The following is a 16,168-nucleotide window of genomic DNA, read 5'->3' as shown; positions in this document are numbered from 1 at the left end:
AGTGGAACCCATAACAAGGCTACCCCAGTATATCCCTCCGTGGAAGGGAAAATCAAAAGTCATAAAGGACCCGGATGCCAAGAAATTCACAATATGCATGCCCCTACTACATGAGCAGGTCCCTTTTGAAGGTCTACAGCTCGCAAGGATCCAGTTGTTGAAAATGGAGGATTGGGACCTCGTAGACCACACTAGGTTTCCACACTTGGCGACGGACAAGTATGTGTGGAGGGTCTACTATGCAGAAACAAGTGTTACAGCTTTGGAAATGGAGGAATGGGTCCGTGGTGTCGAGCACTCAGGGTTACTCAATCTACTGTGGGTGCCCCATTATCACCACACCCCCATCAATACGATATGTGTGCGCCAGCTGCTCACATTGGTGCACAATGGTTGTTTATGTCTAGGAGGGCCTATCCCCATTACAGACATGCTCATTCACATAATATTGCACCTGCCTTATAAAGGCGTGAACCCAACTAAGGAGTTTGGCGGAAAGACTAGGGAAAAAAGCCTCGCAGAAAGGATGAACAGGGATTACAACCTCCCTAAGAAGTCGGGAGGGTATTCAATTATTTTTATAACATACCAATAGTTTAATTGTCTACCTAGATTTTAGCAGGGAAGGTGATGCGAAAATTCCGCACAGACGAAGTTCCGGCACCAGTAGTTTACCTAGGTTCATTGTGCGTGAAAGGCATACAATTTAATTGGGCAAGATACCTCTTTCAGAAATTCCTAGCGAACTGCGGCGAAGTCCAGGACAAAACCAAGTCGTTCCAGTACACTTGGTTATTGCTGTCAATTGTGCTCATTGCATGGAAATTTCTAGAGGATAGCCAATTTCCTTCGCTTAAGGAAGGATTGCCAGAGGTAGCAGAATTCGCTTCGTTATGGTCTACAAAGGATGTCGCGCGGATTGCAAAAAAAAAGATATTTTGGGTTCTTATGGAAATGGATCTCTGCATGGCCATTAATTAGCATCTGAGGTTGTCCCCAACCTTGTTCACACAGTTGTCAGCCTACATGGCATTCAACGCTGACTTCCATAGAGTATATATCCAGGCGTGAAAGGATATAGAGTAGAAATGGCACCAATTTCCCTATTTAGTGATATAAACAGACTTCCAGTAGGTTGTATCGAAATGTCCTATAGATGGGAATGCCTCATTAGACTTAGTTGTTGGACCAAGCACGAGTGCAAAAAGTTCTACCGCGCAGAAGAGAAAGGAGGCAGCTAAGCAGGCTACGCATAACTTGGTAGAACAGAAAAAGAAGGAATCCATAGAAAAGGCTTGTGTGGAGCAAGAATGTGTTGCCAAGGAGCAGGCGAAACAAGAATAGCACGAGTCACAAAAAGGTGACAAGTCACCTTCGCCGGAGATAGAGGAGGAAGAAATTTCAGGACAAGGCGGCCAATGCGATGAGGGGCAGAGCACCACATTTATTTTGAAACGACGTGGCAAGTAGTAATAGGGTGGAACGTGGAAAAAGAAGAAATCTAATAAATCACAAGTTGATCCCATGGTGTTAACAAAAGGCAATATTGATGAGATCGGCGATAAAATCAGGGATACAACGACCGAAGTGTTACAGCAGTTTGAGAAACAATACATGCAGACGCAGGGGAGCGTCCAAAAGGATCTACGCAACCTGCAAATCAAAGAAAGAAAAATACAGGTGGGCATCGGACAAGCGAGCATGGAGCAAGTGATCCAGGAAATCGGGACAAGCCAAGCAGGAGAGCTAGTAAGGACCCTAGACCTCAGAACTATTGTTGATCTAAATATGATCTGAGGTTGTCATTGATGTCAACCCAAGTAGCACCAGGGGCTACCCTGATTTTGCAAGGGAATATTGACTTGACAGCTTACTCTATTTTGAGTCGAGGATATTCTAGATGGATTCTACTCGTCGAGATGTTTCCATTGATATATGGCACTCCAAGTAATTCTTCACGGTTTGAGATATATTCATGTTTGAAGTTAGTAACCCCAGTAAGTCAACTAAAACCCTATGGGGTTGTGGCGTACCACTCATAATGTGTTTTGGTCATTGAATAGTCAATAATTAAAAAAATGTTAAGCTCCTAAAATCCCTCCAACATTCTCTATAGAAGCCCCTCTTAACTCTATAAAAAGAAATCTCATATATCCTCCAAAAGTAGCGATTGTGGAATTTTCGCTATAACTTCAATTTTGCGAAGTCTTAGATTCTGAAATTAAAACCCATTTGATTCACAATCCTAATGAATGTTGTGATCGAATTTCAAATCTCAGTTCACTATATTTTCGGAGATATGATCTGTGGAAGTTAGGGTTTTTTTGCACGCTCCCGAATTTCATCGGAAAAGAAGTGACCTTGGGAAAATTGTCATAACTCTCTCTCTAAGAAAAAAAGTGGCATATAGTGCATGAACTGTAGTTTTCTTTGTATCAATTTCAGAGCTGAAGGAGGAAATAGTGACACGCGACATGTCATACAAGTTTTCTCTACTGAACTTGTCCATAATTAGGTCATTGTGAGAGATTGGGCATAACTTTTCCTTGAAGAGTCCAAATTGGGTCAGACCTGTGGTATTGGAAAGAAGACTCAAAGGACTACTACATGACCAAAAATCACATATTGGGGATTTGAAATCACAGAGATACATCAGATTAAATATCGTTCTCCTAGAAGGCAAGAAAAACTGGATCAAGTGTTGTCTAGGGGTGCAAAGGACCAGACTTTCTAGGGCAGCAAAGAGCAAGGTGCAGCAAAATGATGTAGCAGAGGTAAGATACAGGTGAGTATCTTCTGTATATGTATGTTCATCTCTTAATTGCATTAGGTTCTTTGTATTGTAATTTGTTGTTTTCGTTTAGCATTGACATATGCTCTGTAGGATGAGGTAAGTTTTGTTATCATCATGCCATAGGTATTTCCTTGAAGACTTTTTACAGGTATTATATATTCATCAAGAGAAGACTCAATGAATAATATAATGTTCTAAAGACTAAGAAAGGTAGCATGACAAGAGAATCAATCAAGGTGCAAAACAACAGCAAGAAGTTCACCACATGAAGTCTTCAAGTGGGCAGCACTGCATATAGACATTGTAAAAGTATCATTGTACAGAGTCATTGTAAAAGAATCATTGTAAAAGTTGTACAAGTGTCTATCTGCCAAGAGTTGAAGAGCCAGTGTCGAGAGGTCTAGGGTCATCATTAGGTGGTTGTGTCATAGTTCAGGTTATGGTCTAGTGTGTCTTCTTCTTCTACATCATTCTATATCAAGTAAAGTGGACCATTTTCCCTGGTACAGGAGTCCATTCTTCTTTTATTCTTCTATAGGGTGGTACGGTGGTGCTAGGGTGAGTTGTAGTTCATTGGGTGTTGGGGCATCCGTTCAGTTGACTACTGAAGAATCTCGGGCATTGGAGCATCCATCCAGTGGGAGCTGGAGAAGAATGCTTTTCTAGAATTCTAGGAAGTTGTTGCTTTCATTTTAGTTGGGGCTGAAGATTAAAGAATTTATTAGAAAAGTGTTCGGTGGTTTTTGACCTGGAGGGGGTTTTCCACCTAATATGTTTGTGCCCCCTGTGTTCTTTTATTCACTATTGTTACTACATAAACATTAATAATAATTGAAGATTAACTAATGCTCTGAAAAGATTTAAAAGTGCTAATTGCTAAGGAATACTAATTCACCCCCTCCTCTTAGTATTTTCCAACAATTGGTATTAGAGCTTGGTTCCTTCAGTAACAGCTTAACCACTAGAAGTTAGTTTTCATAGCATAGAGATGGGAAAGTCAAAGAAGTTGGTTACAAGGATTTCAAAGGAAGGTACAGGTCCAACATAATCTCAAGAAAGTGAGTATTGTGTACCAACCCCTGATTTTGATGCAAATAATTATTGGATATGGGAATCCAGGATGGAAGTATCTTTGCAGGCACATGGAGTATGGGAATCAATTGTTTCTGGAGACACATCTACCGACGAAGCTAAAAGGTATAATTCAAAGGCCATGAATGTAATTTTTAATGTTTTGCCAAATTCTGTGAAAACAAAAGTTGGTCAATGTGCAACGGCTAAAGCTCTTTGGGAAAAGCTTCATAATCTCTATTCAAAAAAGAAATCATGTCAAGATTTTATTGAAAATTCAGATCCTTCTGAGTATGATGAAGAAGGGTTGACGATAGAATAATTTTCTAAGGAGGAATAAAGCTTGTAAAAGAGCTCAAGGCTGAGAAGATATGTTCCAATACTCTTCAAGGACAAGTTCAAGGTCTCAAAATTGAAGTTTAAGAAAACAAATGTATTGAGGAGTCACTTCAAAAGAAGTTGGAAGAAGTCAATAATACAGTGACATGAGACCTCAAGAGAGAATTCCAACAGAAGCAACAAGAACTTGACACAGCATTTGCAGAGATTTCCAGGATCACACAATAGATGCAGGAAGCAGAAATTGAAAGGAAGGAATCTGATCAAAGATACATATCCATTGTTGACCAAAAGAAAAAGGAATTAGAAACATATTCAATAGAAATAATCAAGGTCCGGATTGAAAATGAGAAGCAGAAGGAATAGATACAGGTTCTCAACAGAGAAGTAGAGAAGACCACTCTTCTCAAGCTACAGGTTGAGGAGGAAGAAAAAAAGTAGGAAGATCTTGAAAAGGTAGTTTCAAGAAGATCTTGCTCAAAAGCAAGAAGAACTTGATGCAACTCATGATGAGATTAAAAAAATAAAGAGATCGTAGAAAGAATTCTTTGATAACTAAAGGGCACAACAGACTATGGCTTGTGGTATCCCAAGGGCAACAATATCATTATTAAAGCCTTTACAGAAGCAGATTGGGCAGGAAGCATTAATGATCATAAGAGTACTAGTGGAGCAGCTTTCTATCTAGGTGGTTTTCTCGTATCATGGCTGAGAAAAAAGCAAACCTCAATCGCGTTATCTATAGTGGAAGCAGAATACATTGCAACGGCAGCTTGTTGTACTCAAGTCCTTTGGATGAAACAAACTTTGCAAGATCTTCAAGTACAATTCAGTGAGTCTATTCCCGTATTTTGTGATAACACTAGTGCCATCAGCATCTCCAAGAATCCTATCATGCATTCAAAAAAAAAAAACAAATTCCGATCAAATATCATTTTGTTAGAGAACAAGTCGCTAAAAATAATATCAAACTTGAATATGTTGGTACAAAAGAATAAATCATTGATATATTCACTAAACCTTTACATCGTGAAGCATTTGAATATCTTCTCTAGAAGCTTGGGATTCTCCCAAGTTCTCATTAGATTTTCCTTATTCAGAAAATAAAGGGTAAGTGGAAGTGTGTACAAGTTTGCAGGATGGTTGTGTGTCAGGGAGAGTTATCCTTTTCCATTAATGTCAAAGGGGGAGAGAAGGCAGTAGGAAGAGGTGCCCTGATCGTAGGGGGAGTACTTGTGTTGCCATCAATGCCAAAGGGGGAGATTGTTTATCTAAAGATGATCTGAGGTTGGCATTGATGTCAACCCAAGTAGCACCAGGTGATACCCTGATATTGCAAGGGAATTTTGACTTTACAAATTACTCTATTTTGAGTCAAGGATCTTCTAGATGGATTCTACTCGTCGAGATGTTTCCGTTGATATATGGCACGCCAAGTAATTCTTCACGGTTTGAGATATATTCATGTTTGAAGTTAGTAACCCCAGTTAGTGGGCTAAAACCCTATGGGGTTGTGACATGTCACTCATAATTGGTTTTGGTCATTGAATAGTCAATAATTAATAATTTTTTAAGCTCCAATAATTAATAATTTTTTAAGCTCCTAAATCCCTCCAACATTCTCTATAGAAGCCCCTCTCAACTCTATAAAAAGAAATCTCATATATCCTCCAAAAGTACTGATCATGGAATTTTCGCTATAACTTCATTTCTGTGAAGCCTTAGATTCTAAAATTAAAACCCATTTGATTCGCAATCATGATGAATGTCATGACTGAATTTTAGATCTTGGTTTTCTATATTTTCGGAGATATGATCTGTGGAAGTTATGGTGTTTGCAGGCTCCCGAATTTCATCTCAAAGAAGTTACCTTGGGAAAATCGTCATAACTCTCCCTCTAAGAAGAGGATTGGAATTATGTAAAACCTGGAAGACATTGCACGGATGGTAGTTTTTTGTGTATCAATTTCAAAGCCGAAGGAGGAAACATTGGCACGTGACACGTCAAACAAGTTTTCTCTACTAAACTAGTCCATAATTAGGTCATTGTGAGAGATTGGGCATAACTTTGCCTTGAAGAGTCCAAATCGAGTTAGACTGGTGGCATTGGAAAGAAGACACGGAGGGCTACTACAAGACCAAAGATCACATATTGGGGATTTGAAATCACATAGATACATCAGATTAAATATCTTGCTCCTAGAAGGCAAGAAAAACTAAATCAAATGTTGTCAAGGGATGCAAAGGACCAGACTTTCTAGGGCAACAAAGAGCAAGGTGCAGCGAAATGATGCAGCATAGATAAGCTACAGGTCACTGAGTATATTTTGTATATGTATGTTCATCTCTTAATTTCATTAGGTTCTTTGTATTCTAATTTGTTGTTTTTGTTTAGCACTGACATATGCTCTACAGGATGAGGTAAGTTTTGCTATTATCATGCCATGGGTATTTCCTTGAAGACTTTTTGCAAGTATTATATATTCATCAAGAGAAGACTCAATGCATAATATAATATTTTGAAGAGTGAGAAAGGGTAGCATGTCAAGAGCAGCAATCAAGGTGCAGAACAACAACAACAAGTTCACCACATGAAGCCTTCAAGTGGGCAGCGTTGCATACAAACATTGTAAAAATATCATTGTACAGAGTCATTGTAAAAGCATCATTGTAAAAGTTGTAAAAGTGTCTATCTGCCAAGAGTTGAAGAGGCGGTGTCGGGAGGTCTAGGATCATCATTAGGTGGTTGTGTCATAGTTAGGGTTATGGTCTAGTGTGTCTTCTTCTTCTACATCATTCTATATCATTGTAAAGTGGACCATTTTCCCTAGTACGGGATTCAATTCTTCTTTTATTCTTCTATAGGGTGGTAGGGTGGTGCTAGGCTAGTGCATGAAGTCACCAACAGGTTCAATCCTGTGAAAATTTCAGGGTGGTTGGGTGTTGCTAGGGTGAGTTGTAGCTCATTGGGTGTTGGGTCATATGTTCAGTTGACTATTGAAGAATCTCGGGTGTTGGAGCGACCATCTAGTGGGAGTTGGAGAAGAATGCTTTTCTAGAATTCTAAGAGGTTGTTGCTTTCATTTTAGTTGGGGCTGAAGATTAAAGAATTTATTAGAAAAGCGTTCAGTAGTTTTTGACCCAGAGGGGGTTTTCCACCTAAAATCTTTGTGCCTCCTGTGTTGTTTTATTCATTCTTGTTAAGGCATAAACATTAATAATAATTGAATATTAACTAATGCTCTGAAAAGATTTAAAAGTGCTAATTGCTAAGGAATACTGATTCACCCCCCCAGTATTTTCCAACAAATGTACCATTTCCAAACAGGTCCATTCACACAAAGTCCGCCGATAATCGCATCATACTTAATACCATCAAGAACATAGGATTGAATATAGCAGCACTCTCCAACGAGACCCTCCACGCACTACATACGGGGGTGGCAGATGAATTGAGAACCAGGGAGCAGCGCGCCTTCAACCTCATAAGTGAGTACAAAGTCAACAATGAGAAAATGTTCGCTAAAAAGACGTAGGCTTTGAAGGAAAAGGAGGCACTTCAGATGCGTAGTTCAAGTCTGGAGTCAGTAGTAGCAGAGGCATGCAAGACAATTCTTGAGCTTCACATCCCGGAGGATGCACAGCTAGAAGCTAAAATCAAAAAACTAGTTGTTGTTGTGCGTGAGGCTAAAGCAGAGGTTGGACGAGTCACGTTTGAGCTCAACATGAATATTATAGAGTTGCAGTTAAATTTGTATCCCACGACTCCGCCTGAGGTCTGGGAGCAGTGTGGAGCCATGATAAAGGAAGGCATGGCTACCTTGGATGCCATAGTCACTAAATGTGTGACATTGTTCGATCAAGCTATGGAGTTAGTAACCAATCTGTAGGAGGATCCAAACCTGCAGACGATGAACACAGAGGTAAGAGAGCTGCAGTGGTAATATGATGAAGTCAGGGCGAGTGTGTGCTCCTTAGCACCAGCACAACGCCTTGCCAAGATACAGGAAGGAAAAAAGTTGTTGACACAGGAGGAGGAAGCGCAAAAAAAGGAGGCCTTGCTAAAGGCCTGATTGCAGCCTTGGTTGGAGGAGGCTTATCAAGTCACGACTACCATTCAAGATAAGATTAATGGGTTGTAGCATAAACAACAGTGGATCAAGGTGGTCATAGAAGGACCAGCCATGGAAAAATTGGTCGAGGAATTCAAGCAGGGAGCAATGCAGAGCGCTACCAAAGTTGTAGTGGTCTAGGTGGAACTAGGGGATCTTCACAGTGAGATCACAGCACCAGAGTGACATGAGGGCGAGTCACGATCTTTGTGTTGGGGGCCTGTTGGGATAGGGTCCCCAAGTTCAATTTTGGGGTTAAGATAACCTAAGTTTTGATACATTTTTTGTAAATAATGTAAACTTTCTGCGATTTGTGAATGTGGAGCACGTAGATGAATAAGAGTCAAAGGGGTTTAGCCCCTTTTTTTATGTAAATTTTGAGTCATTTTTGAGATTCACCCATGGTCTGCGAACCATGGTATTGTATGAAAAAGGCTATAAATAGGTATGTCTTAGAGAGTCTAAGGCATAATTGATGAGGAAGTGATAGCGAAGAGAAGTGGGTAAGATAGAAGAAAGGCTCTACAGCTGAGTGCGCAGAGGCCTAGGTCGAGTCCGCAACTGAGTGCGCGGACCCCTGTAGCTGTGTGCACAGGGTAGTTTTGAGTTTGTAACCTTGAATTGAATATCAATAAAGACAATTTCTGAAGAATTCTTGCGTATTTATGTTTATTTCTATTAATGCTATATGTTGTCGATGAATAATGTGTTTTATGGAATATTGATTGAATGTTACGTGATTCTCTTGAATAAATGTATATTATGTACACAATGGATGTTTAAGTATTTTCACGAAGACTCTGATGACTTCTCTGATGTTTACTAATAACTTAAGTAAATTTGCAAGAACCCTAATTTAGGATTGCTCTCTGATGTGCGTAAGTAGACATATTGATTGTTAAAGGTCTGCAAGGATTGATCTTAGATGTTCGCGAAGGTCTGAAGGCTACTGTAACAGATTTGCAGCAACATGCCCTAAGAGTGTATCAATTTGCACGAAGGCATATCTGAGGCGCTGGAAGACATCACAATAATCTCTAGATGCAGAAACTTGGTTCTTGCATCCCCCCATACTGGTTCGGGTGAGACTGCAACCTGCGCTACACAGGTTGTTGCTGAAAGGGCCAGTAGTGTAGGGTTTTTTCATTCGCATAGCTAACTCTAAACCTGGGTCAGGACCCCCTAAGCCAACAGATGATGAAATAGTTAGAGCAGAAGGGTGAGAAAAAAGATAGCTTCAATTGATTTCTTTCAAGATCCATGACAAACAACAATCTAGTGTGATATCCATAAATAGATTTTGTTTCAAGTAAGATTCAACACTTTCCTTTATCCTCTTATTTCTTTCTTCAATTTGACTGTATAATTGTCTTAGAACAGGAACAAAACTTTTAGAAGTTTCTTGAGGATTTACAATTGCAGGAAAAAGTATATCCCCTAGGCCAATGGCTAATCTAGAACAATGGAGAGACAAGGAACATAATCTTTTTCCTTAAAGTAAATAGATGATGGAGTGAGGCCTACCTAGAATCCTTCATACAATTTGCACCTTCTTTAGCTTGGAAGCTCCAATTCCAACTCAAACTACCAAAATTAGAACCTGCACAGTTAGATAACACAAGCCAAGAAGCTATGAGATCTATGCAGTATCATCTAAGTACTTCATTCAATAAATCAATATGGTATTGGAATATATGAAATAACAACATCACATATAGGAAAATAATGAATTCTTTGCACTAATATAAATGCAAGGAGATCACAACCATAAGTAGAAGTTGATCTTGTAGAAGAGATCCTCCAAGTTGTTGAATTGTCACTTCCTTGTAACAATATGCACCTCCAATCACCCTAAATGCATGAGATGATAACCACTCACCATAGTAGCATAAGGGCATAATCACTCTCCAAAATCCAACCCAAAACTAACTAGGTGCTTATGGAATGAGGTAAATATATAGGAAGGAGTGGTAGTTCATGAATTCTTATCCATTTACCAATATAGGGTTTGAGATCCACCTTTTATGGAGGGATAGGATCAAAGGATAAGTGGTGAAAACTCCAAAGTAGGATAGCATAGGATCTGAATGTTTTATCAAAGGTGAGTAGTTAAAACAACTTTTGGAAACTACTAGAGGGGGAAGATTTCAGAATCTCGATCATTCTACCAGATTTCTAGAACCAACGCAGGTGCAAAGGGGAGCAACCTACTGGTGACGAACGCAGGCCACAATGGAGCAACCTATAGGTGATCGCACCCCAGTAGGCATACAATGAGCAATGTCCTAAAACTAGCTCAGATGATGCAGTTTAGGGCTGAAATTGTGGGGGATGAAGGGAACATGCTTAGGGCTTTGTACAAGATGGTGACAAGGGGGAATAGGATTTTTATTGATCCCATTAGGAGGATCACCGATCAGATGTGACAAAATGGAATATAAAATAATTCCCCCTAAAGCCCAAGGTTAGACTGATGATGGGAGTGCTTTATCTTGTGACAAGTCGAGATCAAGGAAAACCGGTGAGCTTCAGTTTCTAAAATACATTTAAAACATGACATCTTTTTTTGCTAATGGATGCATACCCATACTCTCCTTATAAGTTAAGATAACATTCAATGATCAAATGGTGTGTCCACAGATGCAACTGGTGGACCCATGACTGGATGATGGTCTATATGATCATGACCATCATACATTGTGATCTTTGTATAACTCCTGAAATCATAGCCCGAATGGATGAAACTAGATCTGGGGTCTTTTATCTCGTTCACACAACCAACCAATATACAAGTCTAACCATGTGAATCAATGAGCTGGAGTCAAACATGGTAAACACCATCTGATTACCCGTCAATGATGTAAGATGTTAACAAATGCGAGAGAAGCCACCGATGATGTTAATGTCTCTCAAGGTACTATAGTACAATACGTATGGTGTGAATAAATGATTTGATGTCAAACACCACACAGAATCTGTCGTTCAAAGGCCATTGATGTAAATTGATCGCCGAGAACAAGGAAATTTGTCATTGATGTATGCAAGCACCAAGGTAACAAAGGTGTGTTTCTAAGTAAACTTCCTAGATGATGTGTTGATGGCGACCAGAAGCGACCCGTCGCAGGAGGGCCTTGATGTATCCCCCATCAACAACATGAAACATGTATCATGATTGAGACAGAATGATGCTTACATGGAACTGGATTAGGAAAGGCACACATGAAATGAACTCTTAAGAGTATTGTAACAAAGATCAACTGAATTATTTCCCTTGAAGACTCTGACGACACTGAATTGAGTTGGAAACATTGACCCAAAACCAAAATGGAGGCTCTGGAAATGGTATGATAACCAAAAGACAAGAAAATTACCCAACCCAACAGCCACATAGATGAAGTGGAAGAGTGTCATGTTCAAGAGCAACTCGCTGCCATTAGCAAAATGGAATCCCTTATTTTCCCAATTTCCCCAACCATACTGCGCAATAAATCTTTATTTTTTACCAATCTTGAGGAGGATAACATATTCTTGATCTGTAAGTTCATCCTTCGGATGAATCCCTCTGAGTATATTTAACAAACCCTAAGAAGGACTAGTTCAACCTTGTCATGATCGAATATTCCATCATTGTTTGATGTTTTTACGAGTCTAGCGAAGCTAAAACTCGACATCATTTTCATGATTAGAGAGTTTGAAAAAGAGGCGAAAAATAAAAATTCGAATGTCCCTTTTCGTAGGTAGTCCCTTAGGTCTGAAAAGATAGAAAACAATATCCAAGAGAATCTCTTAGCCATGTTCGAATAAGGTATTAATTTTTCATACTAGTCTACCTTGATTCAGAAAAGGGTTAAACTTATACTAAGTAAACCTATTTTCATTTACTTTTACGAGTTCGAAAAGACAAGTGCTCAACAATATTTTCATATTTTGGGAGTCTGAAAAGAGCTCAAAGAAGACTCCTCCTAGAGGAATGAGTGGTATAAAGGATAACAACTAGTTCTGGTCATGATGGAACTGCTCAAAACATGAAAAAGGTCAAGAGGCTGGCTAATAAGGCCACTCATCGCAGCGGTTCCTCAGGAAAGGATAACAAACAAGTGAAAACATATGATCGTCCAAGCATATGGTGATGATGGAATGAAAAAACCAAGGCTCTCTGGAAAAATAAGCTGATAAAAATGGAAATCACGAGGGATAAAATGGGAATGGTTTCATTTTTACAGAAGCTTGGAACATGGGAAACTATGCTTGAAAATTGTTTCATTTTTGCACAAGCTTAAAATCGAGACAAACTATGCTTGAAATAAGTTTACGTGCCCTTATCATAATGACTCAATTCAAGGTACATGACCCCAAACTTCATTTCATGCACCAAAGTAGACTACTAGATACTAACAGGTGGATGGATTTAAGGTTCATTTACGAGATCAAGTGAAAGACTCTACTAGGAATTTATGAGATCTAATCAAAGACTCTAATTGAAAGGTGATTTGTTTCATTTTTTAAAGAGTTTTACATGGGAAAAGAAATATGGTCATAGGAACCTATTTCATTTTTTTAATGAGGCTGACATAGTAAAATAACTATCCTCATAAGAGCTTGTTTCATTTTTTTTAATGAGCTTGACACAAGGAAAGTAAATCTACTCTAACCTTGTTTCATTTTTTAACGAGTTTGACACAAGAAAAGGAACTCTGCTCCAAAATCAGATCAAGACATCCAAGATACCATGGCTTCCAAGAGGGTCTCATCAGATGGGAGAAAAACTCTTTGGAAGGGGCCCATATCAAGGGATCCAATGGATAGATCAGACTCAAATGCCCCTAGTAAATGATGCACTACATCACCTACTGGATGAAAGAAGTTGAGTAGACAGTGAAAGCCTCATCTTCAACAATCGGTATATGAATGGGACAAGTTGCCACATAATTAATCTGTGGTGGGGAAGATACCTGATGAGCCTCATAAATGGGTAATTATATGGGCTCATTTTACCTCCTAACCTAGTCAAATCAGCCATTCTCTTAGCTTATTGTATGATTTTTTGATTATATTTATGCTTATAGAGTGAGTTGAGTTAGTTATGATGCCATGTGGTCTAACATGTATTTAATGCATATTATTGATGGATTTCGAGGTCAAAGTCAAGGATCCAGTGGTCAAATGGCAGCAATAACTCAAAGTAGATAGAGGAGAGGAATTATAGGAGGGAATACCCCTCATTTATTACTCCTCACTTTGAATTCCCCTTCATTCAGCTCGGAGTACAAGCAGCCGAATCATGCACTAGAAGGCAGCTGAGCAAGTGGAGGATGACTGATAGTTATCTCAAGTTTTGGGAGCCAAGCCTCCCTAATTTTAAGGAAGTTGTTGGTAGCTTCATATGTATAAGTAGAGAGGCCTAGGGCCTCACTAGGGTTAGATTTTTTCTTATGTAAACTCTGCTCAAATTTCGAGCTTACTATTTTGTGACAGTTTTATGTAATCTTGCTATTTTTTGATAATGAAGATGGAATCCTTTTTTAGCTAGCATTTAATTACCTCAGAGGGTTGAAGCTCTTGGGTTAGGGCCCAATCCAAGAATCCAAGCTTCTCTTTACTTTTATTTGTATGCTTTACTTCAGTTTGTAGATTAATTTGCTGTTAGATGTATTTCTTTTATGGTTAAGAATAGGTTGATTTTGATGATTTAGTAGTTTGCTTCCATTTGTGCTTTCTGTAGTAGGTTAAGCAGTAATCAAAAAATATTCAAAAGGCTAGAAATAGTGCCTTGGCCTCTCTTCCTCCCTCTAGGACCATGATTTCAGGGAAAGACTCTCTTGCTGCCCCGAAAACACAGATTTTCCTCATTCATAGGACTTCTAGTGTTTGCAGCTCTTTAGTAGGTTAATAGTCCAGTTTTGCTTTGCTTCAGATCTCCTTTATCATGTTCATTTCCTGATTTGCAATAGTCCTCTTTCATGCTTTCCTTTCCTACAGCATTTCTCAGCATTTCCTTTCATAGATCATAGTTTAGACCATTTTAATGCAAAACTCTGTTTTTCCTAAATGCACTCATTTCATTTGTTTCTTGATTTTCTTGGTTGACTGTCAGTTCCTTTGCAACAAATATCTTCCAGTAGTAGGCCAGCTTATCAGCAATCACATCCTCCATCTGATCCATGCCCTATAGGTCTCCTAAACCTCACCTCAATTCTGCCCTAGTTTCCTTCATTTTTTTCATAGAACTTCTTCCTCTCTCCTTGAGAAAACCCAATCATCTTTCTCTCTCCTAGTGTTTCATGGTAGACCTTAGGCACCCTAAAACCTCATTCCAACCTTCATCCACCTTTTCCACCCACTCTCACACCCTCAAAATAGCATAAATTGCTCTCGAACTCCTCTTGTAGGCCTCCTGTAGTTTCCCTGTTTTCCTCGTGTAATTTCCCTGTGTCCTCCTGTAGTTTTTCCTGTAGGCTCCTTTTTGAAGGTGGAGTGTGGGAAAAGCCTCCAAAATGCCACCTAAGACCTCCTAGGACCCATCCACACCATCTTCCATCCTCCCAAGCTCCAAAACCTCCCTCCAACGCCACCTGTTCGTTGCCACGCTCACACACAATAAATTAGATGCATGTCAAATTCACATAAAAGCACATAAAAATCCAAAAATATGTTCTTCGCTTATTTACTTCCAGAAATAGCATGGTTAGATGTTATTTACTTTCTTGAGTAGGTAATGGCATTTCTTTCATGTTTTTCATAGTGTTTTTGGCAAAAATAGAATTAGCTTGTTAATTAGGGTTTACTAGGTCTTGCTTTACATTACAGTCTTTTTCCTTTCTGCAAATTAGAATAGCTTATGTAGAGTAATCTTTCTTTCTTTCATCACACATAGAGCTTCTTTTGAGATCTATAGGAGTTGGCTTAAGCTCCTAGTGATCTTGCACCAGCTGACCAAGTGACAACTTGCAGTGAGAACTAGTACTTGTGCATATATCACTGACGCTTACAAGTTTTTTACGAACTACCGAGTTTATAAAAGTAAAGTTGGCAGCCCAGGAGTTGAACAGGTGGCATTGGAGGGTGGTTTTGGAGCTTGGGAGGATGGAAGATGGTGTGGATGGATCCCAGGAGGTCTTAGGTGGCTTTCTAGAGGCTTTTCCCACACTCACACACAATAAATTAGATGCATGTCAAATTCACATAAAAACACATAAAAATCCAAAAATATGTTTTCTTCGTTTATTTACTTCTATAAATAGCATGGTTAGATATTATTTACTTTCTTGAGTAGAAAAATGGCATTTAAATCTACAAGAGGACACAGGGAAACTATAGGAGGAAAATAGGGAAACAACAGGAGGCCTACAGGAGGAGACCGAGAGCAATTTCTGCTATTTTGAGGGTGTGAGAGTGGGTGGAAAAGGTGGATGAAGGTTGGAATGAGGTGTTAGGGTGCCTAAGGTATACCATGAATCATCAGGAGATAGAAATATGATTGTGTTTTCTCAAGGAGAGAGGAAGAAGTTCTATGAAAAAAATGAAGGAAATTAGGGCAGTATTGAGGTGAGGTTTAGGAGACCTGTAGGGCATGGATCAGATGGAGGATGTGATTGCTGAGAAGTCAGTCTACTGCTGGAAGAGATATGTTGCAAAGGGACTGACAGTCAACCAAGAAAATCAAGCAACAAATGTGTTGAGGCCCCGAAAATCGGGTCGACAACAAGGGGGATACCCACCCGGTCCGGACCTTGGTTGGCAGCTCCTTATCTGTTTGGTATAGCAGGTCTGACTGGGGATAATGGGACCAGTTTCCCAATCTAAGGGGTGTGTGTGTGTGTAGAGTTGGATGATGCTGATCTAGGAGTATTTT

This window comes from Pinus tabuliformis, chromosome 1_1 (assembly GCF_031772625.1).
Source record: "Pinus tabuliformis cultivar Carrire ecotype Pingquan chromosome 1_1, CPIR1, whole genome shotgun sequence".
In the NCBI taxonomy this organism is placed as follows: domain Eukaryota; kingdom Viridiplantae; phylum Streptophyta; class Pinopsida; order Pinales; family Pinaceae; genus Pinus; species Pinus tabuliformis.
The sequence above is the reverse complement of the archived record's forward strand: the minus strand, read 5'-3'. Positions refer to the sequence as shown.